Raw genomic sequence first — 20,650 nt, forward strand, 5'->3', positions numbered from 1 at the left:
GAGGGACTTGTTAGGCAAGAAGAAGAAGAGTTTGGCCAAAGGAACATCAAGGAGGATCGAGTCCTGAGGTTTGGGGGACACAGAGAGTGCGTTTTCAGGTAATACTCGGACCATTTCTGTTATTTTGATGTGTACTCGAATCTAGGGTTTATGAAACCCATTTAGTGATTAGGTGGGTTATTATGTTATTACCCAGACGTTTATACCCCAGTAATAAGATGTCTAGAAGTCCAGAAAGTCCCATGATTGTATATCTCGGGACCATACGTATTTCAGGAAGCAGTTGCTCGTCTGCATGGCATGGACTCGCCGAGTCAAATGATCAGACTCGGCGAGTAGCTTGAAGGTTTACTGGGACTTGCCGAGTTGTTCTTTAGACTCGGCGAGTAGCTTGAAGATTCATTAGGACTCGCCGAGTTGTTCTTCAGACTCGGCGAGTGGAGTCGGGGTGGCCCCGCGATTCTTCCACGTGGATCTCGTCGAGTCAAAGGGGGATACTCGACGAGTAGATAGGGAATCCCAGAGAGTTGGAGGACGTCCAGACTCGCCGAGTCGCCATGGTACTCGCCGAGTTCGGACGAGCTGACCGTTGACCGTGGACCAGAGTTGACCTAAGTCTGACTTCTTAGGGATAGTCACACTTAGAAGATATATGTGTTAATGAGATATGTGATATTATAGGAAGGTTGTAGCTCGTCGGATTGTGCACGAGTGAGTTCAGGATTTGCTAGCTCTCAGCATTCACGAGGTGAGTTTTCTCACTATACTGTACCCGGAAGGGTTTGACTGTGTGACCGGAAGGTCAGATATAATATGTGATATGTATGCTATATGTGGTAAGATATTTGTTATATGTGCTATGTATGTTATGTGGGCCGGAAGGCAATATGTTATGGGCCGGAAGGCGTGATGTTGATGACCGGAAGGTCAGGGCCTGGAAAGGCGTATGTGCGTAAGTTGTATATTGGGGAACTCACTAAGCATTTATGCTTACAGTTGTTGTGCATGTATTTCAGGTACTAGCGAGGACCGTGGGAAGGCGCCGGCGTGATCAATACACACTGAAGAATGCTTTTATGATCTTGGGATTTTGAATAATTGTATTTGACAGAATACTTAAACTATTTATGCCTTGTTTTGAATGGAAATAATTATATTTTAAAAATGAAAATTTTGTTTGAAAATTTGCGTTGTTACAGAAGGTACAATCGATTTTTGTTTAATTTAAAGTACCACAATCCTCATATGAGAAAGAATTAAAAAAATGTTAATACAAGAATTTCTCATCTAGATAGTAGCTTAACTCAAACTCGAGTCACAAATTCTAACCTAACTGATCAATTAAGCAGGGCGGCGTCGAAGAGTGAGGAGCGGCGTATGTGGATCGAGTTGAAGGAGTCTGAAATAGTTAAAATTAAAGACGAAAACATTTATTTACAAAGAGATAATTTAAAGTTGTTAAAACAGCGGAATGGTTTTTGTTTAATTGCAAAACGTCTTTATTCTAATATTACTCAGCTTCACTTAGATTGTGAAATAGGTCAAAAGATCCATCGCATGATTTTGCCCTTCCTGGAGTTTAAGGAGGATGAAATTGATGCCGAGGCTTATAACTGTGAGAGTGTGATATCATCTGATGATGTCAATCCAACCTACATGTATGGACTGGACAAAATTGAATCTTTCATTAAATCCAAAGACCACAAGAATATGCTTAAAAACCTTTTGGATGAAAATGATAAACTTAAACTGAGAACCGAAACCATACAAAAATTTGACTCTTTAAACGCCAACGTAAGCTCAGAAAATAAAATCGATGTTGAAAATGCATCTGAGCTTAACGAGGACGACAACATGAGTGAAATTTCTGTAGAGGACACGGTTGACTGCTCAGAATTTGTTAAAAGCGAACCTGAAAACCACAAGAATCTAATTTCTGAAAATTCAGTAGAGTTCGCTCGATTGTCCCAACAAAAGTCCCCGATCTTAGTAGAGAAAGCGGTTGTATATCAAAAGGTCCAGACCACTCCAAATCAAGTGTACAAGGTCACTGGAGTAACCGAACATCAGACCGCTGAACTCACAGCTATTGTAAACGAACACAATGTTGATGGATGTGATGAGTTCTTCTGGTCAGCTCCAATCGATAATGCAGATGAAACGGTGGGCTTATCAGAAAGAACCTCTTGGATGAGTAAAGGTAGATACATACCTGAACCCTTAAATAAGCCAGATAATTTCGATGAGCATTGTACCAGCGGTACAAAAGATATTCCTCAGGAGAATGAAAGTTCGGCAACAGAAGACGTTCCCTCTACTCCCTCAGTGCAAAATGAAACTCCTACAGTTCAAAACGAATCAGCCAAGGAGAAACCAAAAACGAAAGCTAATGTTCATCATCAACCGAAGCAGATGACGAATAAGAAACGAGAAAGGAACCAAAGATACAGGAAGAATCTCTCTGAAAGGAGACAATTCTGGCAATCCCAGAATGCATACTTCTCACATCAAGACAAGAATCTGAAGTATGAAAACAATCCTGTCGGAAAGCCTGAAAGCCACAACAACCGAAAGCCTAGGTTCGGTTCACAAGAAAATACCAACCGAAAGCCAAGGTTCGGTTCACAAGAGGATACCAACCGAAAGCAAAGGTTCGGTTCTGAGAATGACTTAAACCGAAAGCAAAGGTTCGGTTCTGAAGTCAAAAGAGAACAAAACTCTAAGGTCAATCCCTCCAATGATCAAAAGCAAAAGGGTCACCTAGAGTCTCCAGTCAAAAAGTCTTCTCAATCTAAACCCACTTCTTCTAGTTCATCTAATTCTTCTACCTCCACCAATTCATCTCCATCTTGTTCTAAAGCTAATTCTGTTCGTTCTCAAAAATCTCATTTGTTAGCTGAACAAAAGTGCAAACAAAAGGTCAATGAATCCAAACCCGAGTCCAAACCGAACGCACCCAATTCTAATAAGATAAAAGTTTTTACCATTAAAAAGAAAGATGAAACAACACTTATAAAACGAACATATCTTGTTGACATCTCTCTTACTGTTCCAGTTCCCATGAAAAGCTCACGTGGACCCAAGAAACTTTGGGTTCCTAAATGTGCTTAATTTTTGCAGGTTATAAGTGACGAGTAGTTCGACGAAGAATGGTACATCGATAGTGGCTGCTCGCGTCACATGATAGGGAGGAAAGAGGAGCTTAGGGAATATAGATCTCTTGCAAATGGTGGCAATGTCAAGTTTGGAAATAATTCTTTCGGCACCATAAAGGGATACGGGATGATAACAAATGGTGACTTTACTATAAGGAAGGTGGCTTATGTGGAAGGACTCCAACACAACCTCATCAGTGTATCTCAGCTTGTTGGAGGTACAGGTCTCAAAGTATCATTCGATGATGAAGGTTCTGAAATTATTGAGAAAAAGACAAAGAAGGTAATTCTCAAGTCGGAGCGAAAGGGTGAAATGTTTCCTCTAAATCTGAAACCCATCAAAGGAAACCCAGCTATATGCCTGTTGTCAAAAGCTCAATCTGACGAAAGCTGGTTGTGGCACCGAAGACTCTCTCATCTCAACTTTAAAGATATCAACCGACTTGTCACTGGAGGTCATGTTAGGGGTCTTCCATTGCTCAAGTTCGACAGAGATCATTTGTGTGCTGCATGCGAAATGGGGAAGCAGAGTCGTCAAAGTCACCCATCTGTAATTAACACAAAAGTTGTTGAACCACTCGAATTACTTCATATCGATTTGTGTGGTCCTTCATCTATCGAAAGCATCGGTGGTAGCAAGTATATTCTTGTTATCGTTGATGACTTTTCACGGTTTACATGGGTCTTCTTTCTAAAGCTCAAATCTGAAGCGACTCATTAGCTGAAAGTGTTCATCAAGCAGATTGAAGTTCAGCTCAAGAAGGTTGTTCGCAACATCAGAAGCGACAATGGTCTGGAATTCAAGAACAGGGAGTTTGAAGAATTTCTTGCTGAAAAGGGAATAAGTCACAACTTCTCAGCTCCCTACACACCACAACAGAACGGAATTGTCGAAAGACGAAACCGATCTTTGTGTGAAGCTGCCCGAACCATGCTAAGTTTCGCTTCCTTACCTCTTTATTTTTGGGCTGATGCTATTTCTGCTACTTGTTTTACACAGAACAGGTCTTATCTCAACAAACGATTCACGCTCACACCATACGAGATTCTCAATAACAGGAAGCCTAATGTGAAATTTTTCCACGTGTTCGGCTCACGGTGCTTCTGTTGGATAAGGTGTCTAAGTCCATAACCATTTCGGGCTTATACTTGACCCGACCCGGCATGGTCCATTTGGGTTGCATGGCACCATGCAATTGGATAGACTAAATGAGAGAAATAACACTTGGAGATTATTAATATATTATAAGTTCTAATATATTAATAATATTATTTAATTAGTTGATCAAAGAATTAATTTGGAATTAATTAAGTGATCAAAGGTTAACTAATTAAATATATGGGTTGATTATGTAAATCATCCATATCTTGTATAGTGGGCTAAGAGGCTCCATGGATTATCAAGTTGGGTTCTACCCATAGGATGCTCCATGGATGCTCCATGGGAGTTACAAACCCATGGGTCATGGAAATGAAGAGTCATGACACATTAGGGTTTACATGGTGTAACCCTAGATGTGTCAACACTATATAAGGATCATATTCTCCACCAAAATCGGCTAGACAAAAGAAACTAGAGGGCTTGGCCGATTTTGACAAGTGTGTGTTATCTCAAGAGTCTTTCCAAGAGCATTTGGTGTTGTGTGAAGCATTTGAGGCATCACACTTGGGGTGCTAGGCTCACAAGGTTTCAAGGAACACAAGCAACAACAAGGTAAGTTATTCTATCTATGATTCAAGTTAAAATTGTTCCCCATGTATGCTAGATAGGAATATAACCTTGGAATTCAACTTTGCATGATAATTAGACAAACATAGATCCAAGGTTATTAGGGTTGCATGTACACTTAGGAAGTGTTAGAATGCTCAAAACCCATCAGTGGTATCAGAGCCTAGGCTTGTTTGTTTGTTATTTGTGCTTAAAAGTTGAAGAAAGTCGAAAATCTTGCTGTCTGACTGATGGACTCGGCGAGTCAATGGGGAGTACTCGTCGAGTTCATGTGTATCTTCAACCTACTCGGCGAGTAGGTTTATGCACTCGGCGAGTAGGGTCGACAGAGTGCAGAATTTCGACTTGAGTTGCTGGAAATGGATTAGAATCATTACCCTAAAATGTTTTGGTACTTGAAAACTTATTTTAGAAGGTGTAATGTCTTTTCTAACTCATTTACAACAACTAGTTATCAAAATTACAAAGATTAAATGTGATTTTGATTCTTGAAAGTGTTCATATTCATATTCTTGTTCTTATGATGTTTAGATGATCATAGGAATTATTTGTACCTATGTGGTAGATTAATTCATGATCATAATGTGTTTTAATGGAGTCCATAACTTGTCCTCAAGTTATGGAAAACCAAAAGTCTCTTGGATTAAAAACCATTAAAAGAATACAAGAGTTAGGAAAAATGAAAAGTCCTCATTTTATTACTCTATTAAACTCATAAGTTACAAGAAATGAAAAGTTTTGAAAGTTTACAAAAACTTGCCCTCAAGTTTTGGAACAAGTAAAGTTAAGTTAAAACTTTAGTTCCAACCCCTAGAATTTTAAAAGTTAAAATTCAACCCTTATACTTATATTATTATGATTTAATAATTATATATATATATGTATAAGAACAAAGTCGTCTTACCGCTAGTACGCCTCATTCACGAAGCCGGTCTATAAGGTGGGTATAAGGTTGTTGCCTATAAAATGGTGACTTAATGGGTGTCCACTCTCACCCACCGCTTGCTTGATCGGTGGAGGGTCGTTAGCCGAACGGGTAAGACAAGGACTTATTAATTCTCATTCAAAGTATGATGAATATTATAAAGTAACTAAATGTTTTATTAAATTCCCAATCTTAGTTACTTTAGGAAAAATGTGAATAAGGTGCTATTCCATGAAATTACACTTTACACTTTGATTAAGTCGTTGGTGGAGCGTGTGTGGTTAACCGGCACACTAACTTGGACTTAACAAGGTAGGTAAAGGGTGACTTAGGGTTTGTTATAGTATCGATGGAGCGTGTGTGGTTAACCGGCACATCGATTGAGTGATAAACTTTAAGGGTACCAAGTGATTTGCATGGTTACTTCACACCTCGTTTTGTGATCCTCGGTATCCCAGTCACAAAACTTGGAGGGCACACTCGAGATTGAAACATGCCTTTGAAAAGTTCATTGAATCTCAAAGAATCTAGGAATTTCTAAGAACCATTCAAAAACCTAATACTAAAATATTGCGGTTTTCGTGGTGGAAATTGGTGAATCATCATTCACCTACCTTTCAAATATGATATAGCTTAGATTACGGCATACCTCTTCTAAGTTATATTATATTGTCATTGGATCCTAGCCTTAATACTACATTTGGGTGTTTTATTAAGGACTCTTTTATATCTAAACTAATCTTGTCCTCTTTCCTTCAGATGTCTTTCAACAATGCTTCTGGCTCTAATCCTAATGGCTCCTTTACCCTTATGAACTTGTGTGGGAAAGTCACCTTTGATGGATCCAACTTCAATGAGTGGATCAGAAACATCAGGATGATTACCCGCTACGAGGACAAAGAATATGTCCTTGACAAGGAGCTTAAGGAGATTAATGAGTCCACTGCAACTCCTCAGGAGATCGCTGAATTTCGGGCACATGAAAGGGATGCTACGAAAGTGGCTTGCATCATGACGGCCACGATGACAGCGGAACTCCAAAAGTCTTATGAAGATTTCTACCCTTATGACATGCACCAAGATTTGATGGAAAGATACCATCAAAGTGCAAGACAAGAGAGGTATGAGATCATTTGCTCCATGATAACAACCATGATGAAGGACGGGGAATCCGTCACGAGCCACATGCAGAAAATGCAAAGGTATGTGGATCGTTTGCTGAAGCTTAATGTGAACTTCCCGGAGGATCTTGCAATAGATATTATTTTGCATTCCTTACCATCGTGTTAAGATCAATTTCGCATGACATATCACATGAACAAGGAAGAAGTCACCCTCAGCAAACTTCAGGGACTTCTCAAGACCGCAGAATCAGGTCTTAAGGGGAAGTCGGTTGCTATCACTCCTACTCAAAACTCTACTCCGGTTTTGGCAATTGGGAAGAATCGATGGAGGAAGAGAAAGAGATCTTCGAAGGGTACCAAGGCTTGGACCCTTGATGGCTCTTCTTCAAGTGGAACCAAGAAAGGTTTCATTACTCCTTCTTCTGACCCAAAAGAGGCTGAATGCTTCTATTGCCATGAAAAAGCTCATTGGAAGCGGAACTGCCCAAAATACCAGCAAGATGTGAAGGATGGGAAAGTTAAACCCAACCATGCAGGTATTTACACTATCATTTCTAATAACTCACCCCATTCTAATTCTTGGGTCCTTGATACCGGTTGTGGTATTCACATTTGTTGTGACTTGCAGGGACTAAGAAGAAGTGAGGATGTGGAGCAAGGAAGGATAAACTTGATCATGGGGAATAGGAAAGCTATACCTGTTACCAAGATTGGAGTTTATACTTTATCGCTAAGTAGTGGGTTTAGTTTAGATCTGAATAAGTGTTGTTATTCGCCAGGAATGGCAAGAAATATTATTTCCTTCCATGCTTTGTACAAACAAGGGTTTACCTTTTCATTTAATAATGAAGTTGGTTCTATTGATGCTTTCTTTAATAATATTCTTTATTTTAAAGCATTACCTTGTGATGGTGTGTATGAAGCTGTATCTGTTGTTGATAACTTAGGAAATAATGTTTTGTGTATTGATTCTACTAATAATAACTTGGATAAAGCATCATTATGGCATTGTCGTCTTGGACATATAAGCAAGAAGCGCATAGGCCAACTCCAAAAAGATGGAGTCTTGGAGTCGTTTGACCTAAAGTCAGATGATAGTTGCGAATCATGCTTACTTGGAAAAATGACAAAGTCACCCTTCACAGGTTCGTGTGAGAGGGGTGAAGGTTTGTTGGATCTTATACACACGGATGTGTGTGGACCATTCAAACATGCCACAAGGGATGCTAATCATTATTATTTGACTTTTACTGATGATTATAGTAGATATGGATATGTCTACTTGATCAAGCATAAGTCAGAGACTTTCGAGAGGTTTAAGGAATTTAAACAGGAAGTCGAGAATCAATTGGGCAGGAACATTAAGATGCTTCGATCCGATCGTGGTGGTGAGTATCTTAGTTCAGAGTTCCTCGACTATCTAAGGGAATGTGGGATAGTCTCACAATTGACACCTCCCAGGACACCACAGTTGAATGGTGTGGCTGAGAGGCGTAATCGAACCTTGTTAGATATGGTTCGTTCCATGATGAGTCGAGCTACGCTACCAATCTCATTCTGGGGGTATGCCTTAGAGACTGCCGCCCATATTCTTAATCTAGTCCCTACAAAGAAAGTTGCCAAAACTCCTCACGAGATGTGGACTGGTAAAGTACCTAAACTAGACCACATCAAGATTTGGGGTTGCGAGGCTTTCGTGAGACGCGAGACTCATGATAAGCTCGAACCTCGAAGCGAGAGGTGTATTTTCATCGGTTACCCACAGCGATCCTTTGGTTACCTCTTCTACAGACCTAGTGACAATGTGGTCTTTGTAGCAAGAAGAGGTGTCTTTCGAGAGAGAGAATTTATAAGCCAAGGAGACAGTGGGAGGCAAATTGATCTTGAAGAAATTCAAGAATCAAGCGGTGAAGGAACTTCAAACTCTAGCCCTCAACTTGAGGAGGAAACTCCTGTTGAGCCAATTGACAAATCTGTACCTCTGAGACGTTCCACGAGAGTTAGGAGTGCACCTGAGCATTACTATGGATTCCATATTACTGCAGAAGGTGAGACACTTATTAGTGATGAAACACTAGTAAGTCAAGATGACCCTAACAGCTACGAGGAAGCCATGGCAGGCCCCGAGTCTGCTAAATGGAAAGAGGCTATGGATAGCGAGATACAATCCATGTATGACAATCAAGTTTGGAACTTGGTTGAAAATGTACCAGGTCGTAAGACAGTAGGGTGCAAATGGGTCTTCAAGAAGAAGACCGACATGGATGGTAAAGTACACACTTATAAGGGTAGACTGGTTGCAAAGGGCTTCTCTCAAATTCCTGGAGTGGATTATGATGAGACCTTTTCTCCGGTAGCCAAGATTAAGTCTATTCGGGTTCTGTTAGCCATAGCTGCATTTCATGACTATGAAATATGGCAGATGGATGTCAAAACCGCTTTCCTTAATGGAAAGTTGGCTAAAGATGTTTACATGAGTCAGCCAGAGGGTTTTGTCAGCAACGAGTACCCTAATAGAGTGTGTAAGCTTGAGAAATCCATTTATGGATTGAAGCAAGCACCTCGCAGATGGAATCTTTGCTTTGATGAAAAGGTCAAGGAATTTGGCTTTTCTAGGAGTGAAGATGAATCTTGTGTGTATGTCAAGGCTAGTGGGAGTATAGTTAGCTTTTTGGTATTGTATGTGGATGACATACTACTCATAGGAAACGACATTCCAACCCTGCAGGAAGTGAAGTCCTGGCTTGGGAAGTGTTTCGCTATGAAGGACCTTGGTGAAGCTGCCTATATTCTAGGGATAAGAATCTTGAGAGATCGGAGTAAATGACTAATTGGACTTAGTCAGAGTACCTACTTGGATAAGGTGCTGAAGAGATTCAGCATGCAGGATTCCAAGAAAGGAGAGTTACCCATCCAGAGTAACACCAGATTGAGTAAGACACAAAGCCCTAGCACTGAGGCTGAGATAGCAGAAATGAGTCGAACACCTTACGCTTCGGCTGTAGGATCGATCATGTATGCTATGACGTGTACTCGACCCGATGTAGCTTTTGCCTTGAGCATGGTTAGCAGGTATCAGGCGAACCCTGGCAAGGCACACTGGACTGCGGTAAAGAATATCCTCAAGTACCTACGAAGGACTAAGGACTGGGTCCTTACCCTCGGTGGGAGTGATGACTTGAGAGTTGTTGGGTATAGTGATGCTAGCTTCCAGACTGATAGGGATAATTTCCGCTCTCAGTCGGGCTGGGTCTTTACCCTAAACGGAGGAGCAATTTCTTGGAAGAGTTCCAAGCAAGAGACAGTGGCAGATTGTACTTGTGAATCAGAGTATATTGCAGCTAGTGAAGCAGCAAAGGAGGCGATATGGCTGAAGAACTTCATTGGAGACCTTGGAGTTGTACCAGCTATTAAAGAGCCAATGGAAATTTTCTATGATAGTGAAAGTGCTGTTGCCTTAGCCAAGGAACCAAGGGATCACGGGAGATCCAGACACATCGACAGAAAATACCATTTCATCAGACATCGGATCGAAGAAGGACTCCTCGTGGCAAAGAGGGTATCATCGGATGAGAACCCAGCAGATCCCCTCACGAAGGGACTGAGTAGGGTTAAGCATCTCCAGCATGCTCGGAGCATAGGGCTGAAGGATGATATAAGTTTTAGTAGTTAGATAACCCGGAAATTTGTAAAGTGTAATTGACATTTGATGATGAATAAAAGGTGTTTTATTTATGAGTAAAGTGTTGCTATCTCTTGTCAATCGTTTACTATATTTCTTTTGCATGTTTTGACTTCCAGAATAATTTTGTTTGGTATAACATATTATTCAAATCTCCACAGTCGGTCATATGTTGGAAGTAGATATGAATCAAGACTGTCATGTTTGGTTGTAGAGGTCTTGGACAAGGCTACAACAATCATGAGTGCTCATAAGTTCTGAGCATTGGACACAACCCACGCTCACTGGAATCACTTCATGGAATTTTATCTCGAGTGATCGTGAGACGGTAATATCATATAAGTCTTCAAACCTAGAGATATGATTTGTTACTTACAAGTTGGTTATGCATTGACTGTACGAAACCGCATTGGTAACTCGATGTTATAAAACGTACTTTTGTGTGTAATTCAATAAGTGGTAGAACAAACATATGAGTCGAAGTTTATCTGTTCCTTCTTGGATTAGAAGCTGGTATCTGGGCCCCTCGATGATTTTGTTTTGACCCATGTACCGGGCCCGGTCAGAACTAAGTTGATGTATTCAATTAAGTTCTATGTCAAACAAATCAGAAATCGGGAAACAAATGCTGGACAATAGGCAAGACAATGTTCCATGTATTTGTCTGGCTGATATCTAGAACAGAGGATTATATGATCACTTATCCTAAATGGCGTATCATCATCTTCTCAGTTCCGAGAGACCTTGAAAGAGCTACGATTGCCGGTCGGTTCCTGAAGTACTAGAGATATAGTTATTAGACTTATCCAAGTGGGAGACTGTTGGATAAGGTGTCTAAGTCCATAACTATTTCGGGCTTGTACTTGACCCGACCCGGCATGGTCCATTTGGGTTGCATGGCACCATGCAATTGGATAGACTAAATGAGAGAAATAACACTTGGAGATTATTAATATATTATAAGTTCTAATATATTAATAATATTATTTAATTAGTTGATCAAAGAATTAATTTGGAATTAATTAAGTGATCAAAGGATAACTAATTAAATATATGGGTTGATTATGTAAATCATCCATATCTTGTATAGTGGGCTAAGAGGCTCCATGGATTATCAAGTTGGGTTCTACCCATAGGATGCTCCATGGATGCTCCATGGGAGTTACAAACCCATGGGTCATGGAAATGAAGAGTCATGACACATTAGGGTTTACATGGTGTAACCCTAGATGTGTCAACACTATATAAGGATCATATTCTCCACCAAAATCGGCTAGACAAAAGAAACTAGAGGGCTTGGCCGATTTTGACAAGTGTGTGTTATCTCAAGAGTCTTTCCAAGAGCATTTGGTGTTGTGTGAAGCATTTGAGGCATCACACTTGGGGTGCTAGGCTCACAAGGTTTCAAGGAACACAAGCAACAACAAGGTAAGTTATTCTATCTATGATTCAAGTTAAAATTGTTCCCCATGTATGCTAGATAGGAATATAACCTTGGAATTCAACTTTGCATGATAATTAGACAAACATAGATCCAAGGTTATTAGGGTTGCATGTACACTTAGGAAGTGTTAGAATGCTCAAAACCCATCAGCTTCATCTTTAATTCTAAAGAACACCGCAACAAGTTCGACATCAAAGCCGACGAGGGAATCTTTCTGGGATACTCGCTCACATCCAAGGCATACAGAGTCCTAAACAAGCGTTCGAGAAAAATTGAAGAGACATATTATGTGACCTTTGACGATGGCTATGTCAAAAAGCTACAAGCCAAAGAAGACATCGCTGGGGAAATCTTTCCTCAAACTGGGCAAGTCACAGTCTCGATCGCTAACTTATACGATAAATTTCTGGAGCTCTTTGACGAACCAGAGAAAGCTTCTCTCTCAGAAGCAGGTGCAGCAGACAACAAGGTTGACCACATGAAGCAGATTGTCGAAGAAGCTGCAAGGAGAATGAATGAGGGAGGATCGACTACTGTTGACCCTCCATCCAACAATGCTTCAGTCGAGGGGGAGCCAAGCTCACAAGTCTAGGGGGAGCCAAGTTCAAATGTCGAGGGGGAGCCAAGTTTTACAACTCCAACCGAAGGTGCTTCTCTAACCAAAGGTGCCTCTCCAACCGAAGGTGCCTCTCCAACCGAAGGCGCTTCAACGCCTGAAAGTCCAGCACCACAAGAAACCCTTGAACTTCAAGTTTCTCAAACCTCATCAATCGAGGGGGAGCATGATGATATGACGCTTGACTACGATAGCCAATCCGAGCCAGAAGAAATGATCAATGCTGAACTAGACCCAACCTTTGATCCAAATTACCCTCCTCTTACCAAATGGACCAGAGATCATCCTATTTCTCAAGTAGTTGGTGATGTCTCTAAAAAGGTTCTGACCCGATCGCAACTGAAAGCAAAACAAACATCCTTATTTTCAAAGGTTGAGTTTTGTATGTTTAACTCATTCGTATCAAAAGTTGAACCAAAGACAGTTAACACTGCCCTCGATCACTCTGATTGGGTTCAAGCAATGCAAGACGAACTAAACGAATTTGAAAGGAACAAAGTCTGGCGCCTCATTCCAACTCCTCCAGATGCTTCGGTTGTTGGTCTCAAATGGGTCTTTAGGAACAAAATGGACAAGGAAGGGAATGTTATAAGGAACAAGGCTCGTTTTGTGGTAAAGGGATACTGTCAGGAGGAAGGAATAGATTATGAAGAGACTTTCGCTCCTGTAGCTAGGCTAGAATCTGTTAGAATATTTCTGGCTTATGCTGCCCACAAACACTTTGAAGTTTTCCAAATGGACGTCAAGTGTGCATTTCTTAATGGAGAACTCGAAGAAACCGTGTATGTGGAGCAACCTCCTGGGTTCGTGAACGAAAAATATCCAAATCATTGCTACATTCTGGATAAAGCTGTGTATGGCCTTAAACAAGCTCCGAGAGCCTGGTATGAAACGCTAACCAAATTTTTAAAGATGTCTAAATTCAAACAAGGTTCGGTTGACCCAACCTTCTTTCGCAAAAAGGAAGGTAACCACCTTATGATAGTTCAAATTTATGCCGATGACATCATCTTTGGCTCTACGAATCCCAGCTTAACAGGTGAATTCAGAAAGTTGATGGAGACTAAGTTTGAAATGAGCTCAATGGGTCCTATTAACTTTTTCCTTGGTTTAAATATTAGACAGGGACCCGAAGGCATCTTTATCAATCAGGAAGCTTACACGAAGACTCTCCTAGCAAAGTTTGGGATGATGGGAGACTCAAAAGTCAAAGTCCCAATGGCATTCGGCACCAAGCTAACTCCATCCCTAGACAAACCAGCTGTCGATATCACGCTCTATCGTCAAATGATAGGCTCACTAATGTATCTTACTGCTAGCAGGCCTGACATCATGTTTTCTGTGTGTTATTGTGCTCGATTTCAGGCAAATCCCCGCGACCATCACATGCTTGCAGTGAAGAACATCTTACGCTATCTGAAGCGAACTGCCTCCTTAGGTCTGTGGTATCCTTCCAACTCAGGCTTCTTCGTTCAAGCCTATTCTGATGCTGACCTTGGAGGATGTGGACTCGACAGAAAAAGCACAACTGGTGGCTGTCAATTCCTTGACGGGAAGTTCGTCAGCTGGCAATCCAAGAAACAAACGTGTGTGTTGTTGTCTACTGCCGAAGCGGAATATATTCGCGCTGCATCCTGCACATCCCAAGTGATTTGGATCCAGAGCCAACTTCGAGACTATGGACTCAATATGAAGAAGATCCCACTATATTGTGACTCTGAAAGTGCAATTAGGATCTGTCATAACCCAGTGCAACACTCTAAAACCAAACACATAGCACTGAGGTATCACTTCATCAAAGATCACGTGGAAGATGGAAACGTCGAAGTTCACTTCGTAAGGACCACTGATCAACTGGCTGGCGTCTTTACCAAAGCTCTTCCTGAAGCATCATTCAATAGAATACTGCAAGGGCTAGGTATGATGGAATCAGAGTCAGTCCCTCACACTACCTCTCAACCTCAAACGTAAGAAGCGAAACCAACCGAACATTCGGGTTCGGTTAAAACATGTGACTCACTCATCACTTCAAAGGTAGTCTTTCTTTGTTGTATATTTCTTGTACAAAAATTGTTTTTCTTAATATTAAAAGTATTTTCCAATTGCACGTCTCAATTCCTTGGTTTCTTAAAATTTTTCAAAACCGAAACCTACCGAAGGTTCGCGTTCGGTTTTTCAAAATTTTGTGGAACCGAAACCAACCGAACGTTCGGGTTCGGTTTTTCAAAATTTTCTGGAACCGAAACCAACCGAACGCTCGGGTTCGGTTTTTCAAACTTTTTCCAACCACCACCAACCGAACGTTCGGGTTCGGTTTTCAAAGTTTTTTTTTACCTCATTTTTTTTAATTAATTTTTTTTTTAATAAATCTCAAAAACTCCAAAAATATTTTTTTTTTCCTTTATTTTCTTTCTTATTGGTTGTTCGTTTATTTATGGGGATATAATTGCTGAATTACTTAAGTGTCCCTAGAAGCATGCTGCTGTATGTGTCCCAAGCCTCATAAGATTTTGAATAATAGCCTTCATGACCTGGTATACACAAACCTTGTCTTCCCAATAAGGCTAACATATTTATTCTAATCGCGAGCTACCTCACTCTCTTCTCACATGAGTTAAGAGTTTCCTGCTTGGTCCTTATTTTCGCAGCAGAAGTACTATGTTTTCTTACACCATCTCCATTACATTTCTCCATTACATTCGTTTCCTCAACGTAACCCTTGAGACTCTCAGAAATTACCACTGAGGTTTATGGTTACACAACATCTGTGTTTATGATCTTAGTTTCGTGCCACTACGAGCTGAGTGAAACCCAAAATTCAACACCAAATCTGAATTGACGGTGAACAATTAATTTGCTCAAGTTTTCACCAAAGAATTGACGAATGTACCTTCATGAAATCTCAAATTTTACTTTGCGTGATTCCTATGAAATTGTTCAACACCATAACATTTCTTCCCATGGGATCCAATTTTTATATTTTTTATCTGAGATTTTATATTTTTCCAAGCCAATTTAAAATAAATTCCTACCTACTTGTTTAACAGGCTACACTGGTCTCACAAGTACTTTGTTCACTTTGTTTCTTATTTCAAGATTAGAATTGTTGAATCAAAGCGAAAGCCACCCTTATTTAGCCTAATTAAAAGAAGCCTTTCAACATTTTATTAATAAGTGGTTGGTCGTAATTCAACGGGAATCCACACTAGCACTTTAAGGTCTCTCTTGACCTTGAAGGAAGAGATTTGTGCCCGGGATCATCAGTTTCGTGTCATTATTGACATCACAGAATATCCTTAAAAGAGTTGCTTTATTTCTTTTTCTTTTACACTCTTTGCACGAAAATCTTTGATTTTCCAAAATTCCGTTACTAATTATTACAGGCTGTCTTATTACTTTGGTGGTTAATTATGAAGCTGTGGTCAAAAACAATCCACGTCGGTATTTAATTTAAAAGATGCGGTTTAAAAGGATAAGACGAAAGGTTGCTGACTAGGCGGGAGTTAAACGGATTCAAATTCAAACGACGGTAAAAAGGGGGCGCGTGTGAATTTGAAACGCCCATGCTTTTACTGACATTATGGACGCGTGTGCGAAATCCAAGCGTCATCCCTCTGGCATTTAAAGGCGTGTGAGGATTTGATGCGGTTTTTCTTCTGAAACGGCGCTTGTTGGGTAGCGTGATCCAAGAAATCTGACACTCTCTCTCCTACGTGATCATCGCATAGAAGATTTGAAACGATTTTTCTCTCTCGAATCCCTGACTATAAAAGGCAGTCTTCACCACCATTTACCTTTTTACTGCTTCCGGATTTTCTAAAGAGCAAATACTCCCAAAAAGCTTCACTGTTCATCATCTTCTTCTACCACCTTCAACAATGGCAGAATCCTCTTCCGTCCATGCTACATCACAAATCCTTCCCATTCGTCCGCAACAATGCCTGGTGATCGATCTCAACCCTATGGCATACGACTCCTACATGTCTCCGATCATCGAGTGCCTGAAGTACTCCCAAATCGCCACCGCTCTCTCCAGGATCGAGTCTGTTCCCATGGTGGCCCTATCGCAGGTTTATGCGACTGCTTATTACGACAAAGCGGTCGACCGGGTGTTCTTCGAGATTGCTGAACACAAGACATCAGTTTCTCGACAACGTTTCTGCACAATGCTAAGGTTGGCTGTTGACCCATCGAGAATAAACCCAAAGACGATTCCGGTTGGGTATCTGTATAACATGTTTTACAACATGGGGTACACGGAGGTTCTCACCTCCGTCGCTAAATTCAAGAAGTCCTGCTTGCCGCCACAATGGAACGGCATGTTCACGGTCCTCTTCAAGGGCTTGTCGGAACGGAGCTCAGGATCTGACGGGGCTAGTCGAATTTTCTTGTCGATCATGTATGCCGTCTACAACGGGGTTAATCTGGATTTTGGGATGGTCCTCTGGCAACAGCTTATTCAGAGTCTTTCTTCATCATCACGACACTCTTAGGTGTCGTTGGCCCGGTTCTGGATTCTAATCACCAAATGGGCGATGGACAAGTTTGACATTCCCACTGCTGCAGGTGCATCGATGTCTTCTATTGGTACTTTTCATACCAAGAAGATCATCGTCTCGGATGCATCTAAATTCTCGTTCATTGGCTCCATTCCGGAGACAATGTATGGCGACGTGCCCTCTGACAGCAGGCTAATCCGGACGATCAAGGAATTTAGACCAACTGGTCCTAGGGAACTTACACCGGATATGCTCAGGTCCATCCACGATGCTGACAAACTGGTGAACAGGGGCAAAAAGGCTGACAAAGGGAAGCAAGCGACCAAAGCTCCTAAGGGTCCTTCTCCCAAGAAGAGGAAACAGACAAAGGCTGCTCAGTCCCCACAGCCGAAGAGGAGGAAGACACAACCGAAGCGCAAGATCGTTATTCTCTCTTCTTCAAGTGATTCTAAGGGTGAGAGTTCGGGTTTGGACGGCTCTCAAGGAGGCGAAACCCCTCAACGAGGCAACACACCACCTCGGTCACCTACCCCAGAAATGGAACTTCATCATTCACCAGTTCCTTCACCTCCTCCAACCATTCCTACTTCCATTCCGACCATAATCCCCAATACCACTATTCCACCAACCTCTTTCCCTATACCACCACCCATTTTCACAACTGCAACCGAAACACCACCAGTTACCGAAACCCCACCCGTAACCGAACCACCTCAAACCGAAACTCAACCACCACCTCAACCCGAAACTCAACCACCACCAGAAACTAACCCCCCACCCACTCAACCTGAACCGACCAAACCAACCACACCCCCAGCTTCACCACCCCCTCCATCTCCAGAAAATGCCTCTGATGGAGAAAACCCTTACCTTGGCGGTGAACACATGAACTTTGATTCGGTCTACTATAGTCCGTTTCAGGTTCAGAGTGATGAAGAGGATGATGCGCCAGTGACAAAGAAGCATCTAAAGGAGCTCAACGAGAAGGTTGACCTACTTCTCGCCTCATCTTCCAACCAGCAGTCCTCTCTTTCTGAAGCTGCACTTCAGAAGATTGTTGATGCCTTCTCCAGGGCTCAACATGATTCCGTAGCCTCAGCAACTGCTGCCATCGAAGCCTCTACCAAAGCCTGTGAGGCTGTGACCGAAAAAGTCGATAAACTATTCTCTGACGCCTCTTCTCTGCTGAAGTCATTACAGGAGAGTGCGGACTCTACCAAGACAACTTTGGAACCGATTGTTCAGCAATTGGCAAAGTTCGTCTCAACGGAGTTGACTTCGTTCGCTGCCCTTCGCCAAACCATAAGCGACGACAACTCGGCCCTTCGTGCATCCATCGATGAGAGACTTGCTAAGCTACAAGAGGATCTTGCGGCTGAAAACTCTTTGATGGACGTTCTCGCAAGCAAAACCACCGCCCTAAAGGTCAAGAGCACTCAGCTATCCAAATCTCAACAACAGCTGGAAGCTCTTCGATCCGAAAGGGAGGTCATCAAGACATGTGTTTCAGATGTACACGCTGCCTTATCCAACATCCTAGAAGCACATGATCTGATTCTAAACCATTCGGTGAGGCGAACCCTCGCTGAAAAGCTCTCTCCGGCCATGGACCTTCTCAACAAAATCGAAGGCCTACCTAGTTTCGTGTCCATTCCGAAACAAGGGGGAGAAGAGAAGAATACCGGATCGAAACCACCTCCTTCCTTCAAAGCTACTCACACAACCGAACCACCTCCGACTGGTCAAGCTTCGGGTTCGGGTGTGAAGAATAAAGGGAAGAACCTAGCTGAGGAAGAAGATGAAGATGAAGATGAAGACAAGGAGACCATTGCTGACATGTTAAAACGAAAGAACAATCGCAATGTTGATGAAGATGTAAATCGTGTGGCGCGAGAGGCTGAAGAAGCCGAACGCAAGCAAAAGGAAGCCCACGATCTCCTCGAGAGCAGGAAGACTCTATTCCCTGCATGGACTCGGGAGAGAATGATCAAAGAGGCCATAGAAACTCCCAGCATATTATGGCTCGAGCCGGTGATCTCGTTCGACTGCAATAATACTGTCGACTCGCAGTTCGACATGCCGCTGACTCGAAAGGCGTTTATCTTCCACGCCTTCTCAAACATCTTTGAAGTCCCTCATCTGAACGCTGAGCTTGACAGGGAGCTCATCGACTTCTATCTGGCGGCTGCTCGTCCTTAATATCTTACTTGGAGCGCCCAGAAGATAGTGAACGTTCGGGTACTGAAGCCTTATGCCGAAGGAAGGTTCACAAACGTTCGGTTCAAGGTCATTTGAGGATCTGCAAGAACTGCTCATCATATCTCCCTGGCAGATCCACCGAATTTAAATCCTCATGATTGGATTGTCCTGTATAATATCCTTTTGACTAATGAAGCCGAATATGGTCCCATTATAGACCATATCAAAAGGATGTTAGCCTGCTACATCATGGAGGTTGCCCTTATGGATCAGCAGGTTGCCACAGTCTTCAAGAAGAAACCGAAGATAGCTCCTGTGGGATCGGCCAGTGATCTCAACCAAATGCAAATGGGCAAGATCGACCCGAGACGCAACTCGGTTATGTTCACTAGAGCAGAAGGAAAGAAATGTCTCTTTGCTTTAGCTGACAAACACCTTTACACCACTGCTTGTCTGGAGCATGTGTTATCGATCATCAAGAGGTGTAAAGAGAATTCAGTTGATGATGTCAAGTACTTCAATGACATGATTCAATGGTACGTCAGGTTTAGACAGACTATACTCTCGCTCACCAAATGTCTGTTTAACACCATGAAGAAGAAGGTACCTGCTTCAGGTGCTGGCCCAAGTAACAAGTGAAGATCTCGCTCCAATTGACGCAAAGGGGGAGATTGTTGGGTTGAAGAATTGCTCAAGTGTTGCGTCGTTGGGCTCGATAGTTTATTTATTTAGTTTGTATTCCGGTTTGGGCCTGTCCAACCGAGAGCCCATTATGTTTAATATATAAGTATATGCTTGTATGCATATTAGGTTAACGATTTTAGCGATTCATCTAGAGCATAACGATAGCATTTACAAGTTTCTTTAATCGTTCTTGTAACCTACCAATCCTCTACAGTTGATGTTCTTAATCGAGCTCTTCTGAGGATTTTGTTTAATCATTCGACACGTTTGATTCACTCTTGTCTAATACTTATCTTCGTGTTCTTGCTGTTTTTATAATTAATTACCTGTTTAAGATCTAATCGATCTTCATAGATTAAGGTTTTAATCTCATCAGGCCCCAAAGTGTAAAATCTTGTTTGTTGGGCCTAGCTAGCCCAATGACCTGATCTTAAGGCCCGAAGACTTCTACCTTACGAGTTGTTGGGTCTTACATGATCTAACACAGCGTAAAAGGACTTTCAATGGCTTGTATACTATTGGTCCCCAAGGGTCCTTTGGTATTGCTAGTAAAGTCGGTATTTTATGCGAGGTGGGTCAAGGGCCCCTCGTAC

The sequence above is a fragment of the Lactuca sativa genome, chromosome 6 (genome assembly GCF_002870075.4).
Source record: "Lactuca sativa cultivar Salinas chromosome 6, Lsat_Salinas_v11, whole genome shotgun sequence".
Lineage (NCBI taxonomy): Eukaryota > Viridiplantae > Streptophyta > Magnoliopsida > Asterales > Asteraceae > Lactuca > Lactuca sativa.